Below are 17,174 nucleotides of genomic sequence, written 5' to 3' on the forward strand. Positions count from 1 at the left end.
AGGCCGTATTATGAATTACAACAACACACAAACACATAGGGGTTTCAAGGGCCATAACCATGCACCATGTCATATATATTCACAATATACTTACGACATAAATTTACTATGATTGTAACTACAAATTATGAACCGCAACGCCACGGCGGTCCCGCTAGCCGGTTAGTGGGCGGGGTCAAGGGGCAGCGCCCCTTGCGGGGGGTTAAGGGGCAGTGACCCCGAAACAAAATTAATTTTGCATACTCATTTATGAGTTGCTGCCATGGCCGAGCCCCTACTACCCTTAAGACCGACTATGTTTCATTCTGAACAAAACACCTTTGGCCGAGACCTTGTTGGTCACATACCAACTATGTTTCGTTCTCAACAAAATACTAATTTTTGGCCGAAACTCATAATTTTGTAGATCATAATAAACCTATCATGTTTTTCTATATCACATATAAAACTCTAAAACTTAGTATATCCCTTCGCAAGTGACTCTGATACCACTGTAAGGAAATATGTTGCTAAACACGCAAACGCGCAGCGGAAAAACATATTTCCTCTAGAAGATCCATGCGAAGGGAAATAAAAATTTCTACATATACTAAATTTTCTAACATGAGAGATTATACCTTTGGTGCGTGCTCACAAACTCCTAACAGCTCAGACCACAGCATGATCTCATGTTCGCGCCTCTACGGTATCCACACGAACAACCGTTCGTTTGTCTCACAAACTCATAAAATGGAGAAAGGTTGTGCTAGCAACCTATGGAGTGGATTTCGACCAAGAGAGGAGAGGAGCAATGAGAATGAAGAAGTAAGTCAAAATGAAGAGAAAAATACTTAAGTATTTTCATCCAATGAAAACACTTAATTAGTATTAATAGCATTAATGAGCATTTACACTCCATTAAGGACCACACACTTGTAACTCCTCATTTCAATTTCGAAAGTTGAATCAAATATATCATTGAATTTCAAAATTCAATGAATGTCTCATTAATCCTTACTTGAGTCTAACTCAAGTCTAATTCACTTGAGTCTAACTCAAGTCTAATTCAATCGAGTCTTACTCAATTAATCTCATACAATTCAAATTCAATGAATCACATTTCACTAATTTGAATTGACTCCTTGAGTCTAGTTTGAATTGGACTTAATCCAACAATTATATCCAATTGAGTCCAACTCAATAAGCCTAATTCGGATTAGACTTAATCCAATGATTCATCATATGAATCCATCTCCAAATCTTCTTGTTCTTTGTGTGTGACCCAATAGGTTCTCGTAACGTTGGCAATGTACCCAAAGCAAGGCATCATTGCTATCCAAGTGACGAGAAGGTCAAGATCCGACCTAACCTGTCCGTGGCTATTATCTTGTATGACTTGGTCCCTCTATCCTTGATATCTAGATTGATCAATGAGGTATAGACCGTGTCATCCTCTTATCAACCTTTTTGTTTCTTGATCTCTCAGTAGACACACTCAATCAAATAAGCTCAATATCTCATATTGACTCATTTGAGTATGTCCATGCTTTCTTTGTGTCCTACTAATCAAGGGGTCCACAGATATCGCTTCCATCATATGGAAGGGATAGATCCCATCTACATCACTCACATCCCTCCGCATAATTCATTGCATACACAATGATCGACTTTATTATCCACCTTGTTACAGGTGACGTTTGCCGATACCAAAGTACATAACTCCTTATGTAGGGAACCGTAGTGACTTCAGGTCTAAGGACTATTCATACCAATAGTCACATGAGAATGTTTATGACACTCATATAACGATCCATGAAACATTCTCATGGCGGGTCATTCAGTATATATTCTCTAATATATACCCATGTGTTAACCTGATATCTCATATCCATGACTTGTGAGATCAAGTCATCCGTTGACCTGCATGCTAGTCTCAACGCATTAATATTGTCTTTGTATATTAATGCTCGACTAGGAAGAGTTAAGAGCAGTGTTCTCTACAATATCTCACTATCAATTTAACCAATTGATATACTGTATGATCCTGTCTGAACTAGGAGTCAACGGACGCTGGGGATGTGGCGCTCCCTGCTGGATCCTTGAGTGCTCCGGCGAACCTGCAACAAGACCGAGCCGGGGGGGTGTCCCGGCGACGGCCCTCCGACGCTCAAGTCAGGCGAGGAAATAGCAAAGAAGTGGCTTCAGAGATCCAGACGCGCGTACCTCCGGTGAAGAAATGGAGGCCTTATATAGAGCTATCGAAAGAACCCAGGCACGTCGATCGAAGCAGTCATCTGCTTCAGACCATACCCAAGTATGGGCCTGTCAGAAGAGCATATATGAGGCCATACTGCTACTGTATCCACCTCTCCCTGATGTGACGGCGGGAGCTTCCATCGTGCAATCTCGGGTACGGCCTTATCATCAGACGTGCCTTCTCTGACATCCCATATCTCGAGACAAGCGCATAGGCCGCTCGGCTACCTTTGTACCCTCGCCCTTATCTTGGCCGAGCGGACCACCTGCTCGGCCCTTAGGTCCCAGCCGAGCGGACTCCTGCTCGGCCCTTAGGTCCCAGCCGAGCGGACTCCTGCTCGGCCCTTAGGTCCCAGCCGATCGGACTCCTGCTCGGACCATCATCCGCTGGGCCAGCCCTCCATCCGTCCTTAGGCTGGGACCCTTCAGAGGGTGGGCCCCCCATTCTTACCGCCGGATCACTTGCCTTCCCTTCAAGTCTAGTCGAAGGAGGCAGTGAGTCCGACTGACTGGACTATGTGTCCGAGCGGGCGGTCGTCGCCTTTCCGTCGCTTATAGTATCCGTGGGGCCGTTCGGCCCTTCCTCCAAATTCAGCCGTTCGGCTCTTCATTCCGGTTGTCTTGTCGCTCAACATAGATGTTTGCTTGTCTAGATCTTCTCGAAAATCACGCAAATCCTTTTCATTAAGTCGAAGCATGCGCGGTATGGGCGCATTAATTGTGCCTGGCGACAGAGCGCCACGTGGCTCCTCTTGCGCGGCGGTGATGACCCGTACGATGGGACGCTGGTTATTTCGAAACGGACGGCTAGATGATGACTTCGTCTTCCGTGACCTGCATCCAACGGACGAGGCCGACCAGCCTCGTTCGTATAAAGCCCTCGTCTTCGCCTTTTTACGCCGCATTCTCTGTTTCATCGCGAATTTTCAGTCGAAGGTGTCCGCTGCTGCTGCATCATTCCGGCCGTCCCAGCTTTCGCCTCTCGGTGGTCTTCGGCTCTTTGGTGATCCTTTCTGTCTACCTTCCCTCAGTAAGCTTTTCCCCTCCCCTTACAAGGCCCTCCCCACTTGTTCTACCTTCTTTGCTCCCATTCCTTCGATTTCTCGCTGTCTTTTTGCTCCTTCGAGATGGCAAGCTCCTCTGAACCCGCTGTTGGAGTTCAGGGCCCTTGGTACCTGACTATGGAGAGCCGATTTGATGAGGAGGGCGCTCGGCGCCTTGTTCGGACGTACGGGATTCCCGATGACTATGAAATAGTTGTAGCCGACCCGTCTGATCGGCCCCATGACCCGCCGATCGGCACCATTTGTTTCTTTCTGGACCAATTCCAGGGCGGCCTTAGGTTTCCTACCCATCCCTTTATTTTGGAGGTTTGTAATTATTTTCGCATCCCGCTCGGCCAACTTGTGCCGAATTCCTTTAGGCTGCTGAGCGGGGTAGTCGTCCTCTTTAAGCTGCACAGTATCCCTCTCGACCCCAAAATATTCCACTTCTTTTTCTACCCTAAACAATCTGAGCCGGGCACCTTTATCTTCCAAAGTAGAATAGGCTTTAGATTTTTTGATAATATGCCGACCTCCAACAAACACTGGAAGGAGTTTTTCTTCTACATCCGACTTCCCGAGCGGCCAGCCTTCCGCACCAAATGGCAGACCGCTGTGCCGACTCAGCCGGAGCTCGGCAAGTTCAGAAGCAACCCATCCTATCTTCATGCGGCGAACTGGTTATCCGGTCAGCGATACAAGATCGACCAGTTGCTTCTCAAGGGGGTGTTGTATATTTTCGGATTGTCTCCCGTTCGGGCAAACCTCCCCATCCGCATGAGTAAGGATTCTTTACTCTTAGTCTTTTTTGTCTAATTGATTTTAATTTCTTTTACTGCAGCTGAAGTCATGTGGCGCTCCAAGGCCACCGATCATCTGAAGTTGAAGTCCGTGGAAATCGAAGCGGCGACTAAAAGAGAACTCGCCGAGCGGGGTCTTATCCCCAGCCGCCCGGCAGCTACAGGAGAGGGGGGGACACAGTCGGCCCCTGAAACAGAAGTCACCTCAGCCGCTTCAACGGAGGTTGAAGCGGATCCTGTTTCCTCTGCTCCAGCAGAGCTGGGAGTCCCCCAGGCCGGGGACCCCCCACTGGAAGTTCGGCGGAAACGTCGAAGAGACCCCAGCCTTCCGACTCAGAGCGAACCACAAGTGCCGATCGGGGTAGATTCGCCGGACCGCACACCGACGCAGATCGGGACCCCTGTGTCTTCGCCTACCGCACGGCCCTCAGGCTCTCCTCCCCAAACTCGTCGCCGCTTACGTCGGTTGGGCGAAACTTCCACCATGGGGGAGTCCTCGCATCAGGCGGCCGCGACTGAAGAAGCGCCGTCCGGCCATCCGACCATCAAAACTACCCTCCGATTCCCGTCGGAGGAATATTTACTGTCTTCTGATCGGCCATCAAGCCCTGTCCACGAAATAACCCTGACGGGCCCGCTCGCCAAGCTGTTCGAGGACGCCCAGATTCAAGTGGCCCTCATGACGCCCAAGCAGCTCGGCGATAACAACATGCAGCAGGCCACTCAGGTAAATTCATTTTTCTTTCTGTGCTATGCTACCGTCCAGTTCCTCATTTTATTATTTCCCTTACAGCGCTGGGCTGAGCAAATCGCCACTAGCCATCGGCTAGCCGAGCTGGAGGATCTCTTGGAGAAACTCCAAGTGTCAGGGGGTCCATCGGCCGAGCGGGAGAAACAAACCCTCGAGGCCGAACAGAAGAAGTCCGCCGACTTGGCGACAGAGGTGGCTCGACTTGAAGGCCTGGTCAAGACACGCGACGCAGACGTGAAGCGCGCCAGCAGCCGGAAGAGGCGGGCGATTGCTGATCTGGACAAAATGAAAGTTGAAGTCCGAGCCCTAGATCAGCAATCTAAGAACCTGGAAGCCCAACTAGCTGCCGAACGGGAAGGGCGCTCGGCTGAACGCACCAAAGCGGAGGTGGACCTGAAAGTTCTTCAAGATTCGCTGATTTCCGCCCGAGCGGCGCTCAGACAATATAAGGAGGGAGAGTCGAGTCGCCTAGCAGCAGCTCGCCAAGAATACCTCCGCTCGGAGCGGTTTGGCGCAAAATTCGGTGGCAACGTCTCCTCAACTTTCCTCGAGGCGGTCAAGGTCACCATGGCGTACTTGAAGAAGGGTGGCCACCTTCCCGAGGAAATGCACATTCCAGCCTCCGACCTAGCGGCCATGATTGATGATATCCCGGACGCCTTCTTTAATTTTGAAGACCCAGAGTAAGGCGAGTTGTTTCAAGTGCTTTCTGTATTTCATCCGCTCAGCGGATGCAAAAATTTCTGTACGTGCCGTTCGGCCTCCTTATGTTTCTTTGCTTGCATTTTTTTGTTTGCCCTTCATTGTCTCGTTTTAGCGTGTTGCTGCATATTCGTAGCATCAGTTGGACTCCCCTAGCTTCCTACTAAACGGCCGATCGGGTTAACCAATTGACTTATTTCCTCAGAATCGTTTAGCGCTCGGCTATAATAATTGCCTTCAGTGAATGCGAAGTGTTGGCAAACCGACGGCCGATCGGGTCAATCAATCTGGTACTTGCGAACAATCATGATCGGTGGGGCTCTCGATCTTTAACGACGGTGCTCGTCGGAGCGATTATTTATAGCCGATCGGCGCGGCTCCCGATGTTTAACGACGGTGCTCGTCGGCCTTCCGCTCGGGGATTTATAGACGCCGGCTCGTCTCTCGATTTTTAACGTCGGTGCTCGACGGCGCGGATATTTATAGCCGGTCGGCGCGGCTCTCGATGTTTAACGACGGTGCTCGTCGGCGCGGATATTTATAGCCGGTCGGCGCGGCTCTCGATTTTTAACGGCGGTGCTCGTCGGCGCGGATATTTATAGCCGGTCGGCGCGGCTCTCGATTTTTAACGACGGTGCTCGTCGGCGCGGATATTTATAGCCGGTCGGCGCGGCTCTCGATTTTTAACGACGGTGCTCGTCGGCGCGGATATTTATAGCCGGTCGGCGCGGCTCTCGATTTTTAACGTCGGTGCTCGACGACCTTCCGCTCGGGGATTTATAGACGCCGGCTCGTCTCTCGATTTTTAACGTCGGTGCTCGACGGCGCGGATATTTATAGCCGGTCGGCGCGGCTCTCGATGTTTAACGACGGTGCTCGTCGGCCTTCCGCTCGGGGATTTATAGACGCCGGCTCGTCTCTCGATTTTTAACGTCGGTGCTCGACGGCGCGGATATTTATAGCCGGTCGGCGCGGCTCTCGATTTTTAACGTCGGTGCTCGACGACCTTCCGCTCGGGGATTTATAGACGCCGGCTCGTCTCTCGATTTTTAACGTCGGTGCTCGACGGCGCGGATATTTATAGCCGGTCGGCGCGGCTCTCGATGTTTAACGACGGTGCTCGTCGGCCTTTAAGGCTAACTCCTTACCAGGTCAAGCGACCTTGGCCTTCATTTCAAGTCTAGCTTGGATAATTACCCCCTGGCCGAATGGCTCAGGGTCCACTTCATCAAGTATCTTGGCTCGGATAATATACCCCCTTTCGAATGGTACGGGGCCTCCGTTTTTAGAGCGCTTGTCGCCAATTTGATCCGTATACCACCGGCCGAGCGGCTCGGGGCCTTCGTTGTCGAGCGCTTGGCTCGGAAAACCATATACCCGGCCGACCGGCTCAGGCCTCCACATCGAGCGCGTGGCTCGTAAATAATCCTCCCCGAGGTAGCCTCGGCTAAAATGTACCTGGCCGAGCGGCTCAGGCCTTCGCTCCAGGCAATAACGAACGCTGCTTATATTCTATACGCAGCCCGGCCGAACGGCCTGGGGTCTTCGGGTTACGATGATAATGCCTTATATTCGCTCTTTTGACTTTTCATCTCTGCATTTCAAGTATTTGGTCGAAAAATGAAATACACGGTGATTTACAGTGATACACCTTTCACCCCGCCCGGTAAGGCTGGAGGTGGTTCGCGCTCCACGGCCTATCTAGCTGCCGTCCGTCCTCGTCCTCCAAATAATACGCGCCCGAGCGGAGCTTTTCGATGATTTTGAAAGGGCCTGCCCATGGAGCTTCAAGCTTGCCGACCTCTCCAACCGGCTTGACTTTCTTCCAGACAAGATCGCCGACTTGGAACGATCTGGGAATTACGCGCCGGTTGTAGTTTTGCTTCATCCGCTGACGGTATGCCATCAGCCGAACGGACGCCTTTGCCCTCTCTTCTTCTACCAAGTCCAGCTCCATGTTTCTTCGTTCGGCGTTGTCATCATCATAGCTCTGGATCCGGGCTGACTCAACGCCGACTTCGACCGGTATGACAGCCTCACCGCCATATACCAAATGGAACGGTGTGACTCCTGTCCCTTCTTTTGGCGTCGTTCGGATGGCCCACAAGACGCTCGGCACTTCATCCGGCCAACTCCCTCCCAAATGGTCGAGCCGAGCGCGCAGAATACGAAGAATTTCCCGGTTGGCGACTTCAGCTTGACCGTTGCTCTGAGGATAGGCCACGGACGTGAAATGTTGCTCAATGCCGTAGCTTTTGCACCAATCCTCTAACATTTTCCCTGTGAACTGCCGCCCGGCTTGGAGACCAAGACTACGTTGGCCAGCCAACTCGGGAACTGCACCTCGCGTATGTGGCCGGCCTTCAGAAGTTTTTCCACCTCCGCCCGGATAATGGCATTCTGCTCGGCGCTGAAGTCCCTTTTTCTCTGCTTCACTGGCCGAGCGTCCGGTCGGACATGCAATTCATGCTGCGCTAGGCTTGGCGAAATTCCAGGTAACTCATGTGTCGACCAGACGAAGACATCATGATTTCGTTGGAGGCATTGAATCAGCTTCTCCTTCTGTTCTTCCCCCAGATCAGAGGCGATAAAAGTCATGGCCTCCGATCGGGTCGGATGGATCTGGACTTCCTCCTTTTCATCATAAATTAAAGCAGGAGGTTTCTCGATTATGGCGTGTACCTCAATTCGGGGCGCCTTCCGAGAGGAACAAGCTTCTGCTCGGATCATCTCTATATAGCACCGCCGAGCTGCTAGCTGATCTCCCCACACTTCTCCTACTTTGTCCTCCACGGGGAACTTTATCTTCTGGTGGAAGGTTGAGACCACCGCTCGGAATTCGCCGAGCGCCGGTCGTCCCAAAATGACGTTGTAGGATGAGGGAGAGTCGACCACCACGAAGTTTATTGTCCTGGTCCTCCTGAGCGGCTCTTCTCCCAGCGAGGTAGCCAGCCGGATTTGTCCGACCGGCTGAACTTCGTTGCCCGTAAACCCGTAGAGCGGGGTCGTCATGGGCAGCAGCTCGGCTCGATCAATTTGCAGTTGATCGAATGCCTTCTTGAATATGATGTTGACCGAGCTACCTGTGTCAACAAATATGCGGTGAATGGTGTAATTTGCTATTACCGCTTTAATGAGCAGTGCGTCGTCATGGGGCACTTCTACTCCTTCTAAGTCCCCGGGTCCGAAAGTTATTTCCGGTCCACTTGCCCGCTCTTGGCTGCAGCCGACCGCGTGGATCTGCAGCTGCCGGACACCCGCCTTTCTGGCTCGGTTGGAGTCTCCTCCGGTCAGCCCGCCAGCGATGACATTGATCTCGCCTCGGGAAGTGTTGCTTTTATTTTCTTCTTCGCGAGCGGATGGTCGGGATCGTTCTCTGGACGCTCGGCGATTCTCTTGCCTGGGTGAGCGATGCCGATCGGGAGTCTGTTGCCGTGGCCTATCAACTCGAGTCCGATCGGCTTCCCGAATTCTTTGTCGCCGATCGGCTGAGGGAGATCGCCGTCCGGCATTCCGCGGCACAGGATGAGCCACGAAGGGAAGACTTCGACAATCCCTGGTGTTGTGCGTATCCGTCTGGTGGAAGGAGCAGAACATCGGGGTCCATTTCTTCTTTGGCTTGCTTCGAGCGGCAGCTACTTCTTGTACCTGGGACCTTACACGAGGGGATCGGATTGCTTCTGCCCTCGGTCCTCTAGGTGGCTGCTGAGCGGTGTGCTGTTTCCGCTCGGCATGATTAGGTGCCCGCTCTGTCGGAGTTTCCTTTTTCCGGGCGGCTTGCGCTTCTTCCACGTTAATGTACTCGTTGGCCCGATGTAGCATGTGATCATAATCTCGGGGCAGCTTGCGGATGAGCGATCGGAAGAAGTCGCCATCCACTAGGCCTTGTGTGAAGGCATTCATCATGGTCTCTGATGTGGCCGTTGGAATATCCATCGCCACTTGGTTGAATCGCTGGATATAAGCACGAAGCGATTCTCTCGGCTCTTGCTTGATGGCGAACAAGCTGACACTTGTCTTCTGATAACGCTGACTGCTAGCGAAGTGGTGGAGGAAGGCCGTTCGAAAGTCCTTGAAGCTAGTGATAGATCCGTCCGGCAGCCTCCGAAACCACCGTTGAGCCGATCCCGAGAGAGTTGTAAGGAAGACGCGGCACTTTACTCCATCTGTATACTGATGGAGTGTAGCTGTGTTATCAAACTTACCCAGATGATCATCTGGGTCCGTTGTTCCGTTGTACTCTCCGATCGTCGGAGGCACGTAATGCTTGGGCAAAGGGTCTCGTAGAATGGCCTCCGAGAATTGGCGATTGATCCGCTCGGGAGATGAATCTGCTCGGGGAGCTTTCCCCTTTCTGGCGTCTCGCCTGGGCATTTCGTCTGAAGAAGAGCCTCTATCTCTTCGAGCTGGTGCGGCTTCAGGGGTGCGGAATAAGGCCCGATGGAACGCGATGGTGGCTTGAGGTGCTTCTGCTCGGCCACCCGACGCAGATGTTGCTTGTTGCTCCGGCCGCTCGGCTGCCTCTTTCTGTTTCTGCTCCACAAGTTTGGCGGCCCTCATCTCGACCAGAGCGTCCAACTCTTCTTGTGAGAGTGCCACATTGTGTACCCTTCCAGCCTCGTCCATTGTCTCTGCTCAGATGCAGGTGCGTTCCCACAGACGGCGCCAATTTGATCCTGTCTGAACTAGGAGTCAACGGACGCTGGGGACGTGGCGCTCCCTGCTGGATCCTTGAGTGCTCCGGCGAACCTGCAACAAGACCGAGCCGGGGGGGGTGTCCCGGCGACGGCCCTCCGACGCTCAAGTCAGGCGAGGAAATAGCAAAGAAGTGGCTTCAGAGATCCAGACGCGCGTACCTCCGGTGAAGAAATGGAGGCCTTATATAGAGCTATCGAAAGAGCCCAGGCACGTCGATCGAAGCAGTCATCTGCTTCAGACCATACCCAAGTATGGGCCTGTCAGAAGAGCATATATGAGGCCATACTGCTACTGTATCCACCTCTCCCTGATGTGACGGCGGGAGCTTCCATCGTGCAATCTCGGGTACGGCCTTATCATCAGACGTGCCTTCTCTGACATCCCATATCTCGAGACAAGCGCATAGGCCGCTCGGCTACCTTTGTACCCTCGCCCTTATCTTGGCCGAGCGGACCACCTGCTCGGCCCTTAGGTCCCAGCCGAGCGGACTCCTGCTCGGCCCTTAGGTCCCAGCCGATCGGACTCCTGCTCGGCCCTTAGATCCTCCTGCCTTGGCGTCAGAAACCCAAGCCCATGGATGGGTTATCTATAGCTCCGCTCGGACCATTATCCGCTGGGCCAGCCCTCCCTCCGTCCTTAGGCTGGGACCCTTCAGAGGGTGGGCCCCCCATTCTTACCGCTGGATCACTGTAGATAAGAACCTACTACCCAAGGACATTATTATACTTATTCAATTGGCACTGAACTGAAATAAATATAATAACTAAATTTACCTTTTATTAATAATGATATATGATACAAAATGAGCCCTTTACAATCATCTCTTAATTGGTATTAGGGCTAATACTAACACTTTCAACTGTCTGGAATAATATGGAACTACTAGACCATGCTGCTATAGAATTGCACCTATCTCCTGGTACGATACATCTATGTAGAGTACAAATCCATCTACACAAAAAAGTAAAACTAAGATAGATGCAGTTATTAGTCTTTTCATTTCAGCTCCTAAAATGGGTCTCACAAGCCTCTATCTAGGTAAGTTCCATACCCTTCCTAGACAGTCCAGTCAACGATATAACTGTTGGTGCAACCTTAGGCCAAGGTTGACCTGGGTGACCCGACTCGAGTTGACCTGACTCGAGGTATATTTTGATGTTTGACAAGAATGGAGAAGTTATATTTTGATGTTTGACAAGAATAGGAACTTGGGGGATTGTGGGTGCAACCTTTGGTCAAGGTTGACCTGGTTGACCCGACTTGAGTTGACCTGATTCGGGAAAAGTCCAAGTATGGAGACTTGGCACGGAAAAGTCCAAGTATGGAGACTTGGCACGGAAAAGTCCAAGCAGGGAGCTTGGCACGGGAAAAGTCCAAGCAGGGAGCTGGGCACGGGGAAAAGTCCAAGTATGGAAGCTTGGCATGGGAGGTCGGAGAGGGCTCGGTAGCTCGTTCTCTGGACTGGATGGAGTCGGAGAGGGCTCGGTAGCTCGTTCTCTGGACTAGGTCAGAGAGGGCTCAGTAGCCTGGCTGTTGTTTTGATGTTGACACTGATTTAAGTTTGTATCAGATATTAATTAAACTCAGACTGATTAATGATCGAGGTTGATCATGTGGAGAGGAAAAGTCCAAGTACGGATACTTGGCACGCGAGGTCGGAGAGGGCTCGGTAGCTCGTTCTCTGACCCAGACGTGGAAGTCGGAGAGGGCTCGGTAGCTCGTTCTCCGGACTAGGTCAGAGAGGGCTCAGTAGCTCGTTCTCTGGACCGGACGAAGTCGGAGAGGGCTCGGCAGCTCGTTCTATGGACTAGGTCAGAGAGGGCTCGGTAGCTCATTCTCTAGATCAGGAAGGCTTTAGGGTTTAAGGCTGGGAAATTGGATCGGTCTGCTGACCGATCCAGTGATACTATGGGTATCTGGATCGGTCTGCTGACCGATCCAGTGATACACTGATTCTCACTGTGGGTCATCTGATCGGTCTGGTGACCGATCAGTAACCAAACAGATTGGGAGAAGGAATAGGAGGGATCGGTGGGATCGGTCTGTGGACCGATCAGGGCTCTGCAACCAACTCTCTGTGAGAGTTGGGATCGGTCTGGGGACCGATCAGCCTAGGGCCTGATCGATTCCCTGACCGATCAGATCCGACAAGGATCAATCAGGGTGGAGCCTGATCGGTCCAGGTCTAGCCGTTGAGTCACAACGGCTAGATTTCTGTGTCTGTGTCTTCTTCTTCGCAGGTTCATATAAATCAAGATGTGGAGGGCCTCTAGAGCAGTGTGGACTTCTTCTTGCTCTTGCGATTTGAGCTTTGTTGAGCTCTCCACTGCTGAAGCTTCGTGTGAGCTTCCCTCGGCTGGACTCCAACTGATCAGTTGCTGCTGTTGTTGGCATCCGTGAAGTGGTTGCTTCATCACCAGTCGATGAGAGGCAAGCAAACTAGTGTTTTTACATTCATATTGTTCTTGGCTTCTTGCTTTATCTTTGTACTCCCATCTTGCTGTTGCAAGAGAGATTGTGGCGAGGTTTCTCCACCCAGAAGGAGTTTTTATTAGCCGGTTTTCCGGGGTCTCATCCACCGACGGATTGATAGGATTCTTCCACCTTACGGACACGCCGAGGAGTAGGAGTATCATCTCCAAACCTCGTTATATCGTCGCGTTTGAGGTTTGATATTCTCCCGTTTCGTTTCTATCTTTTATTTCCGCTGCGCTAACTAAAATTGTGGGAAGAAACGTGAATTTGGGGTCGGCTATTCACGCCCCCCCTCTCTAGCCGCGTCCGAAGGTCCTAACAAGTGGTATCAGAGCGAGGTCGCTCTTCGTCGGATTAACACCCGGGGGAGCACGAGCTAGAGAATGGATCAACTTGGAGAAGATGTCACGATTCCACCCTTCTACGATCGCGACGACTTCGCGTATTGGAAGGTAAGAATGAAGTATTTTCTTATGACTAACCTAGTAAATTGGAATTGTGTACAAGTAGGTTTTATTCCTCCGGTGGATAAAGAAGGAGAACCTCTCGAGAAGAAGAAGTGGACGAAGGAACAAATCCACCAATCCATAATCAACGACGAGGTAACGAAAATCTTTGAATTTTCATTACCTAATGATATCTTGTGTAAGATAGGTGGATACAACAATGCCAAGGAGTTGTGGAACAACTTGGCTACGTTCCATGAGGAGAGCTCCAATTCAAGTCATGAAGAAGAGTCAAGTGAGCCAAGTAGCTCACATCATGGAGGTATGGAATTAGAAGTTGAGGGCTACTCAACATCTAAGGAAGAAGAGGAGGAGAGTTCTTCTTCAAGACTGGAGCAAGAAGAAGAAGCCTCTACCTCCGGAAGGGATGAAGGAGAGAGCTTATATCCATCCTCAACCCTAGGTAACTCAAGCAACTTAATTTCAAGTAAATTACATATAATGTGCTTTGAGTGTAGGGAATATGGGCATTACAAAAGTAAATGTCCAAAGAGGATTAGGAAGACTCCACCGGCACCAAAAGTCAAGGAAGCCGGAGTCCCGATACGCAAGGGCAAGGAGCACGTGGTGTGCTTCCAATGCAAGCAAAGGGGACATTATAGGAGTCAATGTCCAAGGGAGACCAAGCACATCTATGGGGGGAGCTAAGGCAAACCCTAAGGTATCCTTTAAGGCACATTCTTGCAATTCTAATAAGACACATGCTAGTAGTTTTATTGCAATTGTCAATAATGATAAGCATGATAACCATAGAAACCGATACATGTGCTTAGGTGCCAAACATGTTAGCCTAGATAAGGACAATGCTAGAAATGCCAACCCTATTGTTAACTCATCTAAGGTTAAGGAAAACCTAGATAGGAATCCCAAAACAACTAGACATATGCCTAGGAATACCTCAAAGAAAAATGGAAAATTAAAGCTTGAGGTATTAAAGAAGGAAAATCAAGTCTTGAGGTCAAGACTTGACACTTTAGAAAAGGCTCTTAAGAATTTGGAGAAGTCAACTCTAGGGTCTAAGGGTCAAAAATCAAAGCCCAAGGACATGACAGGTTTGGGTCACAAACCTAAGTCTCAAGTGGTCAAGCCCGCTTATCATAATGTTCCATTCGATTATGGAACAAGACCTAGGGCTAAGAAGACCATCATCAAGGTCACAAGGGGAGTCACCCCTAGAGTTGATCTTGATGAGTCCCAAATGACCAAGGCTTTAAAGCCTAGGAGGGTCATTAGGAGGGTTGCTAGGGAAGTCATCCCTAGTGAATATTTAGTGAACCCAATGAGCTCAAATAGGTATTGGGTTCCTAGGAGCGTGATTCCTTCACGCTAGATGGTTTAGGGTGTGCCAACCTTAATTGGATAGGTAGTTAACCTACTCATGGCAAAAGGTGGCATTTTAGGAATTTTCAAGGTGTAATCAAGCCTTGAAAATGAAATTAAAAATTATTTCTAAGGTGATTAGGATGTGCCAACCACATTTGAGGAGTTTTCTAGGGTCAATCTAATTGGCACATAGTGATCTAAAAATCTTTAGTATATGATTTTAGGTCTATTACACTTAGGAATATAGAATTTATGGCAAAATAATCAAAATTATCAAAAATAGCAACTAAGGCTAGTATTAGGTATTTTCTATACCTTTATATGTTATTTGCCATACATTGTTTGTCATATGCCATGTCATGACATCATATTTATTTTATTATCATTTGAAATGTCATGATAATGCTTAGGTTAGTTATATGTCATGCCTTATTTAAGTTTCATACTTGATGACATGACATTCTGACATTGGCATATGTTTCCACTCATGATATTATTTTATGCCATGTCATCATCTCTTGCATTTATGATCAATTAATTTGATATAAGGATAGAAACACAATCTGATATGGAGATCAAATTGTTGTTTAGAAAATGCATGAGAACTTAGCTTAAGATGACCTAAACCCATATCTCACATCAAAATTGACTTGGATGTGTTTAATACACCTTAGATGTGTGTGAGATATTAGGATGATGAGTTAGGATCAAGGTGCATAGTTCTTGTACTTAGATGAGCCTAATTCGAAATTGAGGATCATAGGGAAAACTTGCGTACAAGTCATGTAGCCCTAAGATTGTGGTCCTAAATTGAATGGTTTAAAATCATTTCAAAATTGATTTGAAAAACCTTGATGAAGCTTTTCTAGTGATAGCATTCATCATTAAGCAAGTTGATACAAAGATGGATTAACCTTGAGCTATTTCAAAGTCTTTCGAACTTTGTATCAAGATTTAAAAATGGGAGTTATTTTCATAGAAAACTATTTTTTCATGATAATATATGTTATGAGGAATGTATCCTCAAAATTTTACAATTTTTGGAATTTTCTGTGTTTTTTTAGGGGTTTCTGAATTTCGGGAGAAAAATCAGAAATCCTTATCAGAGAGTCGTGGACCGATCAGAGGAGATCCTGATCGGTCCAGGGAAGTTTGGATCGGTCACTGGTCCGATCCAGGGAAGTCTGGATCGGTCACTGGTCCGATCCAGGGTAGTGTGGATTGGTCGGGTGACCGATCCAATGGAGTCCTGATCGGTCTGGTGACCGATCAGAGCGTGCCAAAATGCTGATTTTCGACTGTTGTCTGAAATTTCAGCTATGGAAGTTGGTGCTTTAGATTTCTAAAGGGTTGAAACTCTCCAAGACATTGTTGGTGCAATGGTCAAGGAGGAGTTGACCTTTAGGGGGAGTTTTACCTAATGGTCAAGGGGGAGTTGACTTTTAGGGGGAATTTTTGCTCGTCAAGTTTTTTTTAATAAGTAATTATCACTAAGTTGATTGTTGATTTTAGTATCAAGGGGGAAATTAAGGGTTTCAATGAAAGGTATGAGACTTTCATTAGGAAGAAACTCTTGACCTTGATTCACTCCTTTTGATGTGTGTCAAAAAGGGGGAGAATGTCCAGAAAATGTTCAAGGAAGAACATTGGAGTTTGGGGAGAATGTTCAGAGAATGTTCAAGGAAGAACATTGGAGAACTATTGGAAAACCTAAGTTAGGTTATCAGGTTAACCTAACTTGATTATGGTTTTTGTCAAACATCAAAAAGGGGGAGATTGTTGGTGCAACCTTAGGTGAAGGTTGACCTGGGTGACCCGACTCGAGGTATATTTTGATGTTTGACAAGAATGGAGAAGTTATATTTTGATGTTTGACAAGAATAGGAACTTGGGGGATTGTGGGTGCAACCTTTGGTCAAGGTTGACCTGGTTGACCCGACTTGAGTTGACCTGATTCGGGAAAAGTCCAAGTATGGAGACTTGGCACAGAAAAGTCCAAGCAGGGAGCTTGGCATGGGAAAAGTCCAAGCAGGGAGCTGGGAACGGGGAAAAGTCCAAGTATGGAAGCTTGGCATGGGAGGTCGGAGAGGGCTCGGTAGCTCGTTCTCTGGACTGGATGGAGTCGGAGAGGGCTCGGTAGCTCGTTCTCTGGACTAGGTCAGAGAGGGCTCGGTAGCTCGTTCTCCGGACTAGGTCAGAGAGGGCTCGGTAGCTCGTTCTCTGGACTGGATGGAGTCGGAGAGGGCTCGGTAGCTAGTTCTCCGGACTAGGTCAGAGAGGGCTCGGTAGCTCGTTCTCTGGACCGGACGTGGAAGTCGGAGAGGGCTCGGTAGCTCGTTCTCCGGACTAGGTCAGAGAGGGCTCGGTAGCTCGTTCTCTAGATCAGGAAGGCTTTAGGGTTTAAGGCTGGGAAATTGGATCGGTCTGCTGACCGATCCAGTGATACTATGGGTATCTGGATCGGTCTGCTGACCGATCCAGTGATGCACTGATTCTCACTGTGGGTCATCTGATCGGTCTGGTGACCGATCAGTAACCAAACAGATTGGGAGAAGGAATAGGAGGGATCGGTCTGTGGACCGATCCACCTATGGCCTGATCGGTCCACAGACCGATCAGGGCTCTGCAACCAACTCTCTGT

This window comes from Zingiber officinale, chromosome 8A (assembly GCF_018446385.1).
Source record: "Zingiber officinale cultivar Zhangliang chromosome 8A, Zo_v1.1, whole genome shotgun sequence".
Taxonomy (NCBI): domain Eukaryota; kingdom Viridiplantae; phylum Streptophyta; class Magnoliopsida; order Zingiberales; family Zingiberaceae; genus Zingiber; species Zingiber officinale.